The sequence below is a fragment of the Oncorhynchus kisutch genome, linkage group LG18 (assembly GCF_002021735.2).
Source record: "Oncorhynchus kisutch isolate 150728-3 linkage group LG18, Okis_V2, whole genome shotgun sequence".
In the NCBI taxonomy this organism is placed as follows: domain Eukaryota; kingdom Metazoa; phylum Chordata; class Actinopteri; order Salmoniformes; family Salmonidae; genus Oncorhynchus; species Oncorhynchus kisutch.
In genome coordinates, this window is record NC_034191.2 from 76,644,898 (window position 1) to 76,657,659 (window position 12,762).

General features: G+C 41.7%; 1 long non-coding RNA gene across 1 annotated transcript in view; it reads right to left on the minus strand.

The window, feature by feature from the left end:
- Positions 1-851: 851 nt before the first annotated feature.
- LOC109909614 (uncharacterized) overlaps positions 852-12,762 on the minus strand; it is a 34,022-nt gene continuing 22,111 nt past the window's right edge. The window contains exon 3 of the long non-coding RNA XR_004204063.1: positions 852-1,906. This is a non-coding gene — a long non-coding RNA (uncharacterized LOC109909614). The remainder of the gene's footprint in view (positions 1,907-12,762) is intronic.

The following is a 12,762-nucleotide window of genomic DNA, read 5'->3' on the forward strand; positions in this document are numbered from 1 at the left end:
CTAGCCATGTAGCACTCTACTGCTGCTGCTACAGCTAGCCATGTAGCGCTCTACTGCTGCTGCTACAGCTAGCCATGTAACGCTCTACTGATGCTACAGTTAGCTATGTAACACTCTACTGCTGCTGCTACAGCTAGCCATCTACAGCTCTACTGCTGCTGCTACACCTAGCCATCTAATGCTCTACTGCTGCTGCTACAACTAGCCATGTAGCGCTCTACTGCTACTGCTACAGCTAGCCATGTAGCACTCTACTGCTGCTACAGTTAGCTATGTAACGCTCTACTGCTGCTGCTACAGCTAGCCATGTAGCGCTCTACTGCTGCTGCTACAGCTAGCCATGTAGTGCCCTACTGCTGCTGCTACAGCTAGCCATGTAGCGCTCTACTGCTGCTGCTACAGCTAGCCATGTAGCGCTCTACTGTTGCTGCTACAGCTAGCCATGTAGTGCTCTACTGCTGCTACAGTTAGCTATGTAGCTCTGTACTGCTGCTGCTACAGCTAGCCGTATAGCCTTCTACTGCTGCTACAGCTAGCCAAGTAGCACTCTACTGCTGCTACAGTTAGCCCTGTAGCCCTCTACTGCTGCTACAGCTAGGCATGTAGCGTTCTACTGCTGCTGCTACAGCTAGCCATGTAGCATTCTACTACTGCCGCTACAGCTAGCCATGTAGCGCTCTACTGCTGCTACAGTTAGCTATGTAGCTCTGTACTGCTGCTGCTGCAGCTCTCCTCTTAATCAAAACGAACAAGGCTAGGAGAGGAACTGATAAATACCACCTCCTCAGTCTGATCCTCTCTCCTCTCACCTCTGCTATGTTTCTCTCTCTCTCTCTCTCTCTCTCTCTTTCTTTCTCTCTCTCTCTCTCTCTCTCTCTCTCCCTCTCTCTCTTCTAACCTCTCCCTTGTCTTACTCTCTTACTCTTACTCTCTCTCACCTGTCTCTCACCTCTCACCTGTCTCTCACCTCTCTCTCACCTCTCTCTCACCTGTCTCTCACCTCTCTCTCACCTGTCTCTCACCTCTCTCTCACCTGTCTCTCACCTGTCTCTCACCTGTCCCTCACCTCTCTCTCACCTGTCTCTCACCTCTCTCTCACCTCTCTTTCACCTCTCTCTCACCTCTCTCTCACCTCCTTCCAGTGGGACTCTCCAGGAACTGAGAACTGCAGCCGCCCTCTCTCTTCCTTTATTTTTTTCACCTATACCTTTTCTCAGTATCTCACTTCATCAGTCTTTCTTTCTCTTTGACTCCTCTATCATACTGTAGTGCTTTCCTCAGTTGGACCTGTCTGACATATCTCACCCGGTGGGGGGGTGTCTATCTCTATTACCTGGAGGTGATTGAGTAGTGTGTCACTGGCCACCAGCCCAGAGCCTGATAGACCAGGCAGCACTGCATGTTCCCGGGATATTCCTCCTGAGTGTTTTCCCCATATGACCTCACAAACCAGGATGACTGACACAACCAATGATCAGGCATCAGAGGGGGGACTTGAGAATACACCAAGAGACTAGCAAATACAGTCATGAATATGAACCAAGTATAGAAGATATGGTACAGTGGTTCTTGGATACCATAGTAACTAAGCAGGTTGAACTTGTACAAGTATTCAACCTCACCGCAAAACACACACACGCACACGCACACACACACACACTGCGTATGGTCCTACCGTCCTTCCTGTACAGGTTGATCTCCATTTTCCTCTCTTCCGAGCCCAGCAGTGCTTGGGCCATCTGGGCGATGGCCAACCGCTTGGTTTGAGGGCCGTACAGGAAGTTACAGGTACAGGGTTTCTGCATGATCTCTGCTCGCGAGTAGCCGCACATGGCGCAGAAGCCATCGTTGCAGAATATGATGGCACAGTTCTCCACCCGGGCATTGGCGATGATGAACTTACGACCTGAGGATGAGAGGAAGAAGGAGATGAGGTAGATAGCAGGAGAGATATAGTGGGTATGCGCATTTATGTATTGTGTTTTGTGTGTGACTAGTAGAAAATGGTACATCCTTGACCTTATGAACAAGAGCTACATCCCCTTTGCTCAGCACCTCATGGCCATCTGAGTTTCATTAGGGAAAGGGGGACACCTAGTCAGTTGTACAACTAAATGCATTCAACTGAAATGTGTCTTCCACATTGCAGGGCAACCTTAATCAACATCTACATCTTCAGTAGCTGGGGATCAGTGGGTTGACGGCCTTGCTCAGGGGGAGAACAACAGATGTCTACCATGTCAGCTCTGGGATTCAATCCAGCCACCTTTCGGTTACTGGCCCAATGCGCTAACCACTAGGCTACCTGCCTAATGCCTAGACAGTTTAAGAAAGTTCAAACCTATTTACTACATTTCTATAACTCTTTAAAATTATGTTTGTTGAAGAGCAAAAACTAGCCATAATGACCCTGGTCACGCTTGCCTGCTGTAGATTCATTCACCTCAGTCCATCTACAAACACATAGCCTATTAGCTATACAAGTAGCTGCTACACATAAACTCCTATTAAAAAATCATGATGATGATTACTACAAGTTAACTGGAGATAGCTGGCTAGACTAACTAGACTCATTTACCAATCTAAAAAATGTAAACTGACATGAGCTAATTGAGTGACTGTCTGTTAGTGACATAACAAGAGGGAAACTGCTGATGCACAACACCTTGTGTTCTACTATTCTAACTTTCATCATTAAGTTGAGACCCTGACTGAGTTTTTTAAATGTGTGTGTGTGTGTGTGTGTGTGTGTGTGTGTGTGTGTGTGTGTGTGTGTGTGTGTGTGTGTGTGTGTGTGTGTGTGTGTGTGTGTGTGTGACGGTGGAATTCAGTTGTCGCTGTTCCTTGCTTTTCTCTGTATCTCCGATGAGCTGTCTTGTTAAATGGGAAGCGTGGACTAATGACCGCTCAGAGTGGCTCAAAAACACAGGAAGAAGGACATTGGGAGGAAGAATGTCTGCTATTCTCCTAATGAGCAGGGCACTATTTCTGCTCTATTCAGGCGACCGTAGGATTTTTAAGACAGGAGGATTTGTGAGTACTTTCTAAGAATGTGAGCTTGGGACCTTTTGAAAATGAGAAAATAGTAAGTGGTTTGTATTTGGTGGGTTGAGACAACATACAGTGGCAAGAAAAAGTATGGAAATCCTTTGGAAATACCTGGATTTCTGCATAAATCGGCCATACAATTTGATCTGATCTTCTTCTAGGTCACAACAATTGACAAACACAGTCTGATTAAACGAACACACCAACTATTGTATTTTTCTATTGTATTCCACATGTGTGGTTCAAAATGATAGATGTAGTCCCCATCGAGTTTTCCACTGAACAAACTAACTTTGTTTAGAGAATAAAGCGCGCTTGTCCTAATTTCATTATGGTATTTAAATGAGGTTTAGTATTGAACTGAAATTTGAAGATAAAAGATAATGGACCAAAGATGGATGAGAGGGAGACAGGATTGTGTTTCATTTGTCAAGCTATATCTTACTGTGTTATTACAGTCTCGACGAGCTTACACTGTCAGAAAAAAGGGGTTCAAAAGTGTTCTTTCCCTATAAGAGAACCCTTTTTGGTTCCAGGTAGAACCCTTTTTGGTTCCAGGTAGAACCCTTTTTGGTTCCAGGTAGAACCCTGTGTGGTAAGAGTTCTACATGGAACCCCAAAAAAGTTCTACCTGAAACAGAAGGGTTCTACCTCCAGACTTGACTGCCCTTGACCAGCACAAAAACATCCTGTGGCATACTGCACTAACATCAAATAGTGTTATGCAACTTTTCAGGTAAGTCAGGAACCAATATACACAGGCAGATAGGAAAGCAAAGGCTAGCTTTTTCAAACAGAAATTTGCATCCTGCAGCACTAATTCCAAAAGGTTTTGGGACACTGTAAAGTCCATGGAGAATAAGTGCACCTCCTCCCAGCTGCCCACTGCACTGAAGCTAGGAAACACTGTCACCACCGATAAATCCACGATAATCGAGAATTTCAAAAAGCATTTCTCTACGGCTGGCCATGCTTTTTTTCCAACTGGCTACCCCAACCCCCGCAGCAATGTTGTGACAGAGTTACAAAATCTGGATCCCTACGAATCAGCTGGGCTAGACAATCTCGACCCTCTCTTCCAAAAATTATCCGCCGCCATTGTTGCAACCAGTCTGTTCAACCTCTCTTTCGTATCGTCTGAGATTCCTAAAGATTGGAAAGCCACGGTCATCCCCTCTTCAAAGGGGGAGACACTCTAGACCCAAACTGTTACAGACACATATCCCTCTTGCCCTACCTTTCTAAAGTCTTCGAAAGCCAAGTGAACAAACAGATCATCGACCATTTCAAATCCCACCATACCTTCTCCGCTATGCAATCCGGTTTCCGAGCTGTCACGGGTGCACCTCAGCCGCGCTCAAGGTCCTAAACGATATCGTAACTGCCATCGATCAAAGACAGTACTGTGAAGCCGTCTACATCAACTTTGCCACGGCTTTTGACACTGTCAATCACCATATTCTTATCGGCAGACTCACCAGCTTTGGTTTCTCTAATGACTGCCTCGCCTGGTTCACTAACTACTTCTCAGATAGAGTTCAATGTGTCAAATCAGAGGGCCTGTTGTCCGGACCTCTGGCAGTCTCTATGGGGGTGCCACAGGGTTCAATTCTCGGGCCGACTCTTTTCTCTGTATATATCAATGATGTCGCTCTTGCTGCGGGGGATTCGTTGATCCACCTCTACCGCAGACGACACCATTCTGTATACATCTGGCCCTTCTTTGGACGCATGTTAACAAACTTCCAAACAAGCTTCAATGCCATACAGCACTCCTTCCGAGGCCTTCAACTGCTCTTGAATGCTAGTAAAACAAAATGCATGCTCTTCAACCGATCGCTGCCCGCACCCGCCCGCCCGACTAGCATCACTACTCTGGATGGTTCTGACTTAGAATACATGGACAACTATAAATTCCTAGGTCTCTGGCTAGACTGTAAACTCTCCTTCCAGACTCATACTAAGCATCTCCAATCCAAAATTAAATCTAGAATCAGCTTCCTATTTTGCAACAAAGCCTCCTTCACTCATGCTGCCAAACATATCCTCGTAAAACTGACTATCCTACCAATCCTTGATTGCGGTGATGTCATTTACAAAATAGCCTCCAACAGTCTACTCAGAGAATTGGATGCAGTCTATCACAGTGCCATCCGTTTTCGTCACCAAAGCCCCATATACTACCCACCATTGCGACCTGTATGCTCTCGTTGGCTGGTCCTCGCTACATATTCGTCGCCAACACTGAAATAAAGGTGTTCTCAACTGGCCTACCTGGTTAAATACAGGTGTTCTCAACTGGCCTACCTGGTTAAATAAAGGTGTTCTCAACTATCCTACCTGGTTAAATAAAGGTGTTCTCAACTAGCCTACCTGGTTAAATAAAGGTGTTCTCAACTGGCCTACCTGGTTAAATAAAGGTGTTCTCAACTGGCCTACCTGGTTAAATAAAGGTGAAATAAAATAAATAAATACATGCCTGGAACAATTTTTTTTTATTTTAAGTGTTCTATGGGGAGAACCGAAGAACCCTTCTAGGACAGCAATTTATTTTCTAAAGGTGTCGTGTCCCACTCCAAGAGATACTATCTTCTGTAATTTAAAATTGTGTGTGTGTGTGTGTTTGAGTATTGCGTGTGTTTGGCAATGGGGCATTGCGTATTCCGGGCTCCGTCTGTTCCTCTAGACTGTTCCAGAGAAACCTGGCACACCTTTCACACCACTTACAATGTGGCAACAACAGTAGCAGCAACAATAACATCTAGCCTTCTTAAATTCTCTCCGTCTCTCTCTCACACACAAAGACACCCGAGCACAAAGACACACACACAAGCACACAAATGCACACACACACACAAAGACACATACACGAACAAAGACACAAACACACACACACACCCTTGCGGGCCTCGCACCACCAGCTGTTACTGAAGAAGAAAGAGCCATCAGGCATAACAACAAGGCAGCACTCTCTCTCTCTCGCTCGTCCTCTGATTTTCTACCTCTTCCTCATAACTCTCACTATTTCCCTCTCTGACACACACACTCACAGAGAGAGATCACAAACAACAACTCCCACCCAGTCACAAGAAAGAGAAAGGGAAGAGTTAGGAAGGACAAAACCCTGACCAAACCCAATCTCCCATGAAGCACAACTTGTACCCTACGCTACGCATGAATGTAGTGACATTTGACTTGTAATTTGGCTTGTAAAATGGTTGAATATTAAAATCTTAGCATGAAATTTTGACTTTTTAATAAAAGCTATGACAGAGTAAACATACAATGAGTTTACAAATATTAAGGACACCTGCTCTTTCCAAGACATAGACTGACCAGGTGAGTCCAGGTAAAAGCTATGATCCCTTATTGATGTCACTTGTTAAATCCACTTCAATCAGTGTAGATGAAGGGGAGGAGACAGGATAAATGATTATTCTTAAGCCTTGAGACAGTTGAGACATGCATTGTGTATGTGTGCCATTCATTGGCTGAATGGGAAAGACAACACATTTAAGTGCCTTTGAACTGGGTATGGTAGTAGGTGCCAGGCGCACCAGTTTGTGTCAAGAACTTTGCACATTGACTCTGTACTGGTATGTATATAGCCTCGCTATTGTTATATTACTGCTCATGTTTAATTTTTTGTTATTCTTATTTTTTTTATTTTATCTATTGATTTACTTAATATGTTTTTCTTCTTAAAGCATTGTTGGTCAAGGGCTTGTAAGTAAGCATTTCACTGTAAGGTCTACACCTGTTGTATTCTGCGCATGTGACAAATAACATTTGACTTGATTTGATTTGAGAACTGCAACGCTGCTGGGTCTTTTACGCTCAACTGTTTCCCATTTATGTCAAGAATAGTCCACCACCCAAAGGACATCCAGCCAACTGGACACAACTGTGGGAAGCATTGGAGTCAACATGGGCCAGCATCCCTGTGGAACGCTTTCAACACCTTGTAGAGTCCGTGCCCCGATGAATTGAGGCTGTTCTGAGGGCAAAAGTGAGGGGTGCAACTCAATATTAGGAAGGTGTCCTTGATGCTTTGTATACTCAGTGTAGGGTTGAAACCATTTCAATTTTCCAATATATTTTTGTAAAGACTACCTCCCATTCTGATTATTTTTTTTAAATATGTTTTTTAGGATAAATGTGAAATATATACAATTGGCCAAATAATGTACTTTTACATACATTTTAAATATATTCCAAAATATAGAACATAAATGCATTTAAAAATGTATATCACAATATATGTTAAATGCATCAGAATGTATTTTAGAATATATAGTATTTATCAATATACTTGGTAAATATATTTAAAAATGTATTTGGACATGTTTTTTGTAAACCATTTCATTTCATGTATTTAAATGTAATTGTAAGAAATAAGTGTGTATGTCAAATTAAATTTAAATTTTAATTTATTTTAACAAAATGTCTTAACAATGAAACCTTAGTAGGTGATTTGATATCACATGCACTTCTGCATCTCATTAAAACTGCAGAACAGATAGTCTACCCCTGCTCCCCCTCTCCCTCTCATTCTAATGGTCCATTCTAAATCAAAACAAATGTCACACATATATTATTTAGTATATGTAAAGACAAGATTACATCAAGAATAATCTGATGGGTGGCAATATTAGCCAATCACTTGTGAATGATGTTTTAGCCAATCACTTGTGAATGACGTTTTAGCCAATCACTTGTGAATGATGTTTTAGCCAATCACTTGTGAATGATGTTTTAGCCAATCACTTGTGAATGACGTTTTAGCCAATCACTTGTGAATGACGTTTTAGCCAATCACTTGTGAATGATGTTTTAGCCAATCACTTGTGAATGATGTTTTAGCCAATCACTTGTGAATGATGTTTTAGCCAATCACTTGTGAATGACGTTTTAGCCAATCACTTGTGAATGACGTTTTAGCCAATCACTTGTGAATTATGTTTTAGCCAATCACTTGTGAATGACGTTTTAGCCAATCACTTGTGAATGATGTTTTAGCCAATCACTTGTGAATTATGTTTTAGCCAATCACTTGTGAATTATGTTTTAGCCAATCACTTGTGAAGGATGTTTTAGCCAATCACTTGTGAATGACGTTTTAGCCAATCACTTGTGAATGATGTTTGAGCCAATCACTTGTGAATGACGTTTTAGCCAATCACTTGTGAATTATGTTTTAGCCAATCACTTGTGAATGACGTTTTAGCCAATCACTTGTGAATGATGTTTTAGCCAATCACTTGTGAATTATGTTTTAGCCAATCACTTGTGAAGGATGTTTTAGCCAATCACTTGTGAATGACGTTTTAGCCAATCACTTGTGAATGATGTTTTAGCCAATCACTTGTGAATGATGTTTTAGCCAATCACTTGTGAATGACGTTTTAGCCAATCACTTGTGAATGATGTTTTAGCCAATCACTTGTGAATGACGTTTTAGCCAATCACTTGTGAATGATGTTTTAGCCAATCACTTGTGAATGATGTTTTAGCCAATCACTTGTGAATGAGGTTTTAGCCAATCACTTGTGAATGATGTTTTAGCCAATCACTTGTGAATGATGTTTTAGCCAATCACTTGTGAATGATGTTTTAGCCAATCACTTGTGAATGATGTTTTAGCCAATCACTTGTGAATGATGTTTTAGCCAATCACTTGTGAATGATGTTTTAGCCAATCACTTGTGAATGATGTTTTAGCCAATCACTTGTGAATGATGTTTTAGCCAATCACTTGTGAATGACGTTTTAGCCAATCACTTGTGAATGATGTTTTAGCCAATCACTTGTGAATGACGTTTTAGCCAATCACTTGTGAATGATGTTTTAGCCAATCACTTGTGAATGATGTTTTAGCCAATCACTTGTGAATGACGTTTTAGCCAATCACTTGTGAATGATGTTTTAGCCAATCACTTGTGAATGATGTTTTAGCCAATCACTTGTGAATGATGTTTTAGCCAATCACTTGTGAATGATGTTTTAGCCAATCACTTGTGAATGATGTTTTAGCCAATCACTTGTGAATGACGTTTTAGCCAATCACTTGTGAATGACGTTTTAGCCAATCACTTGTGAATGACGTTTTAGCCAATCACTTGTGAATGACGTTTTAGCCAATCACTTGTGAATGATGTTTTAGCCAATCACTTGTGAATGATGTTTTAGCCAATCACTTGTGAATGATGCCCAGCTTGTAAGGCAAGAAACAGCGTATGCCTTTTCCAAATCATATTCGCCCACCTCATGTAGCCTAGTCCATAGGCCTATATGTTCTAATAAGGTTAGTATCCCACCTCATGTAGCCTAGTCCATAGGCCTATATGTTCTAATAAGGTTAGTATCCCACCTCATGTAGCCTAGTCCATAGGCCTATATGTTCTAATAAGGTTAGTATCCCACCTCATGTAGCCTAGTCCATAGGCCTATATGTTCTAATAAGGTTAGTATCCCACCTCATGTGGCCTAGCCCATAGGCCTATATGTTTCAATAAGGTTAGTATCACACCTCATGTAGCCCAGCCCACAGGCCTATATGTTTTGATAAGGTTAGTATCACAACTAAAGTGGCCGAATAACTTCTTAAAATGTAGCACATTAATCCGATTTACAACCGGTGTAGAACTTTACTGGCACACAAAGGCCTTGCGAGGGGAAGATCATTTTCATGCATAATCACATCGGCGGCCATTTTCGAGAATGGTGTTTTCATCAGCCTCATTCATTTTTAAAGTAAAAATAATTGAACATCTAACAGTCAAATCATAGTGTAAAAGCAGATGAACTGGTTCTACTCTTTTTGGCAATTTTCTGGTGTTTTGTGGTAAAAAACTGAGCAGGATGAGCATAACACGTCAACCCTGTTAAAGACTACAAATGTTTCAACAATTTCTTGTTTATTTAATGTATTATTTATTTTTGTGAAGCTTGCATTCTATTGGCCCTCCCTGTTGCACACAACAAGCTTCCATTCCCCCTGTCACAAGGGGATTCATGGATCATGGATCTAGTAATTACCAGTTGGAGGGCCGGTTAAGTGAATTTGTCCCAGATGTGGTACATTTTCACTTCCCACTTGGCTACGAACACAGCATAACACTGCTAACCATCCACGTAGAGTCATATACTACCACTCATTGGAAGCGTAAGATCTAGACCTACACTTTGACATATTGTGGAGTGTTGTACAATGTGTATATCTTTTTTTAAATAGATTTATTTTATTTTATAATTATAACAAAAACATCAGGCACTAGATTTTTTACATTATTTTATTAAGCTGAAGACAGGCCCTTACAACAGTCATTCTTTACCTTTACTGAGAAACAAGAGTTTGTTTTATGAAGTTGAACATATGCTCGGAATGAGAGAATGTTCCAATTAGGTGAAATCAAACTTTTTTTTTAAACTGTTTTTTGCTGACCATGATCACCATTGATCAATATTTAAAGATGAATTTAAGAACTGAATCACATAACCACTTTGGCCACCCTGTAAACTAGATGTCATGCATTTCTGGAATATTCTCAGGCATTACATGCATTTGAGCAAAGATGCAAATGACGCTACATGTATGTGAAATACATTTAACTTTAAATATATTGAAATGTTGTTTTCTGTGTGGGTACACTTCACTCCTAAATCAACCTCTTATCCCTAATGAGAGAATAAGGGAAGACGAGTTGTCGTTATTCCGACCACAGAAAGACTAGCTGTCGTCATGGCGTCAGCTAATGGGGATCATGATAAAATAAAATACCAGGGCCAAAGGCAATAACAGGCCCCAAAGCAAGGCTATTCAGACATACATGCAAACAAAGGCTATCTTTTCTCCAGGTTGACGCTAAGTTAAAGGGCTTCCCTCTATAAATTAGCAGCCACAGGGCCCTTACCGTGTCTTAGAGGCTAACGGTTTAGCCCGCAAGCAATAAACACTGGTATTTAGAGGGTGGGTCACATGATACCGTACGAGGGGAGGGGTTGTTTATTTCTTAGGCCAATTGAGCTGGGTAGGATCTGAGCATGCATCATTTGGAGAGTGCTAATGGCTCGCAAACCACAGTGCTGGAAAAACATGCCTGAAATATATAATGCTTGGTGTTGACCTAAGGTCAATGGCGACCTGTCATTCAGGGCCACCTGTTTAGCTATAATATTATTATACATTTTTTGTGTGCCTGTTTTGCATGTCATTTTGGCATTCATGCGTGTCACATATCAGTTTGCAAACAATGTAAAAAAAAACTAAAAAACATTGAGTTGATAAAGCCGCATACAAACATGGTCTCTTTTTTGCTTTCTTGAGTAAGGCAGCTCCAAAATGTCAGTGTTTCAGCCTAGCTCAGTGCTTTCTGTGGTTTTATTTAACCAGGTAAGTCAGTTAAGAACAAATGATTTACAATGAGAGCCTATACCGCCCAAACCCAGATGACCCTGGGCCAATTGTGCGCTGCCCTATGGGACTCCCAATCACAGCCAGTTGTGATACAGCATGGATTTGAACCAGGGTGTTTCTAGTGAAGCCTCAAGCACTGAGATGCGGTGCCTTAGACTGCTGCGCCACTCGGGTGGGGTAGCCAGCAGAAGACACAGAGCGTAGGGGTTGGTAATGTTTTCTAGTTGCGCTGTGATTGGCTCAGTGTTCTCTCACTCAAGGGGGACACTACGTCACCGCAAAATCTACAGGTAGAGCTAAAAAATTCAAGCTCCTTGACTGCTGCCATAGAGTTACATTAGACGTGCCCATCCAAGAAGGCTCAAGGTAGTTGGCCACAGATAAATTGACGTCAAATCAAGTTATATCTACAGTAGCTTTGATTGGACTGATCATGTCAACATAATTTGAAAATCCTAGCATCATGAATCAAGTTGACAATCTACTGGCAAAGCCTTGTCCACCCTTGTCATATGAAGAGAAATTATAGATAAAACGTATTGATGCTTATCGGCCATTGGACATTAACATTACACAGAAATTTGGAAATCACAAATTCATCAATGAGTGGTTTGGAAGGAATCCGTGGCTAACTTAAAAAAAATATATATATATTTTAAATGTAACCTTAATTTAACTAGGCAAGTCAGTTAAGAACAAATTCTTATTTACAATGACGGCCTACCCCGGCCAAACCCGAACAAAGCTGGGCCAATTGGGCCCCACCCTATGGGACTCCCAATCACGGCCGAATGTGATACTGTAAGCATTGCAAGGCAATCACTAGCCTGCTATTCAGTGGAATGGATGTGTTGTCCAAGTCTGGGTTTATGGGTCTCTTTTCCAAGCTTAAAATGATAAACATTCAATGCTGGCCATGACTTCTGCCGCTTTCAAAACAACTGGAAACTTGGAACCGGGAAATCTCAGACTTCAGTGAGTTCAAGACAACTGGGAAATCTCAGACTTCAGTGAGTTCAAGACAACTGGGAAATCTCAGACTTCAGTGAGTTCAAGACAACTGGGAAATCTCAGACTTCAGTGAGTTCAAGACAACTGGGAAATCTCAGACTTCAGTGAGTTCAAGACAACTGGGAAATCTCAGACTTCAGTGAGTTCAAGACAACTGGGAAATCTCAGACTTCAGTGAGTTCAAGACAACTGGGAAATCTCAGACTTCAGTGAGTTCAAGACAACTGGGAAATCTCAGACTTCAGTGAGTTCAAGACAACTGGGAAATCTCAGACCTCAGTGAGTTC